The sequence below is a fragment of the Palaemon carinicauda genome, chromosome 3, assembly GCF_036898095.1.
Source record: "Palaemon carinicauda isolate YSFRI2023 chromosome 3, ASM3689809v2, whole genome shotgun sequence".
Taxonomy (NCBI): Eukaryota; Metazoa; Arthropoda; class Malacostraca; order Decapoda; family Palaemonidae; genus Palaemon; species Palaemon carinicauda.
In genome coordinates, this window is record NC_090727.1 from 46029099 (window position 1) to 46031598 (window position 2500).

At 29.3% G+C, this 2500-nt stretch overlaps 1 long non-coding RNA gene across 2 annotated transcripts in view; it reads left to right on the forward strand.

Annotated features, from left to right (window-relative positions):
• LOC137637299 (uncharacterized) overlaps positions 1–2500 on the forward strand; it is a 408033-nt gene that overhangs the window by 69992 nt on the left and 335541 nt on the right. The gene's annotated exons all lie outside the window — the stretch shown is intronic.

A 2500-nucleotide genomic window follows, 5' to 3' on the forward strand; every position in this document is an offset into this window, starting at 1 on the left:
ATATATATATATATATATATAAATATATATGTATATATATATATATATATATATATATATATATATATATATATATAAATATATATATATATATATATATTGAAATAAAGAACCTTCATGATTTTACTAGACTAACTAATACCCTGACAAAACAAGCCCTCTTTCATTGACTTCCTTCAGTCTGTCTTTTTGCTAAAGCATAGGTTTTGATTATAATAGAAGAATAAAGTGACACTAAACAGAAGACATCCCTCAACACCACTGCTAATGCAAGATCCCACACCAATCTTGTCAGCGTCTGCTCTCTTTAGTCAAATTGAATGTATCTCTTCAAAGTTCATTGCTTCCGAAGATTGGCCAATTATTACTCCTACTTCTCTTTCACGAATAGAATTGGTGTCTTGGAATTGGAATGTATTGTTAATGTTTTACTTTTTCATGAAGTTTAATACATTATATACCTTTATGATAAAATTATTTTTCATAACTCTAAGGCGAAAAAAAAAATATGAATAACAATAATTACATCTCAGTGTACTACCAATACCATAATAATAAAAAACCACACACACACACACACACACACACACACATATATATATATATATATATATATATATATATATATATATATATATATACATATATATATACATATATATCTATATATATATATATATATATATATATATATATATATACATATATATATATATATATATATATATATATATATATATATATTTATATATATATATATATATATATATATATATATATATGTATATATATATATATATGTATATATATAAATATATATATATATATATATATACATATAAATATATATATATATATATATATATATATATATATATATATATATATATATATATATATATATATATATATATATATATATATATACTGTGCATATATATGAACATACACATATATGTCTATATATCTGGCCTAAAACACTCTTAGAAGAAGAAGAAGAAGAAGAAGAAAAAGAAGAAAAAGAAGAAGAAGAAGAAGCAGAAGAAGAAGAAGAGACTGATACTCTTGTCTGAAGGGGAAGCAATTACCCTTCAAGACCCCATGACGTCACAGGATTAAGTGGTCCGATGGTTTTACCACATTGGGATATCCCAGGGTTCAAGGATAATGGATGGACTTGCTGGGGATTTATCCATTATTTAGGATCTTGTGTCTTGTGAATCTACATAAGTCACGAAGAGAGATAAAAGTCGAGGAAGTTTCTCCTGCACCTATTCTTGTCGAATGCAGTTTTTATTTTTTTTTACTTAAGATTTAAATCAACCCATCACAACCAATGTAGCTAGTTGGTATGTTTGTATTTGGCATTTGATTAATGATGAATTTTAAACATTTAGACGTGGTTTTCATTTCCAAATAATCCATACATCTTAATACCTTAATATCTGGATTCTCCTTTATGCCACGGATCAGAGACCCAAGGGGGAATCAACCTAAGGACAATAGCTTCTGGTCAGCCGGAGAATCAAACTTTGGTCCAGGAAACTGGTATGACAATGACATAGCACTTAACCACGAAGAGAGATATAAATTGAAGACAATTCTCCTGCAATTATATCTGTTGAATTCGGGATAATTTTTCTTAAGATTGAAATCAACTCATCTCCACCATCATTATCTTAAATCAAATGCCAAGTACAAGCAAGGTCAGAAACGAAAAAAAAAGTAAAGCAAATTAAAATCAGGTAAGAAAATTACAAGAAACATAATATTGGGCAACTCCCTGGTGAAGATTGAGGTTGTACTATCACAATCCTTTTTATCTTCGCCAACTACGTTGAGGCGAAGGATTGGTTTTGATAGGGGTATGTTTGTATGTCTGTCTGTGCGTTTGTGATTCATATGAGTCAAAAAATTTTGCCCAAATCTCAGGAAATATGGTGGGATTGATAAGATTTGGCGAGTGGTTGGATCAGAAGTCAAGGCCAGGGTCATGAAAAGGTGGAAAATTAATCACGAAGCTCAAAAACTATTCCACATAATCTAATGAAATTTATTGGAATGATTGGCCATGAACAAAGAACAATATGATTAGATTTTGCGAGTGAAAAAGTTACATATCAGAGGCCAGGTGATGAAAAGGCAAAACGTCTTTTTGCTATATCGTTGCCAATTCTTATCTGATTTGCATGAAACTTTTGCAAAAATGTTAGCGATTGGAGGTCAGAGGTCAATTGGGTTATCAACTTCCAGAGAGTTCATGAAAAACAAACTGGAAGGTTTTAGACAATTTTCTTGGAGATAAAAGTGGCTGTGGCGAAGGTATGCGCTCTACCGAGTGTTTGTTCTTGTTATATTAGGGACGAATATGAATGGAACTTTTTTATTACTGACTTTTCGAATAATCTAATAGTAACATAATATACAATTGCTGAATCATACTTGGATTTCATTGCATAATTAAGCAATTATCTTTACAATCCCTTATATTAAAAGCACA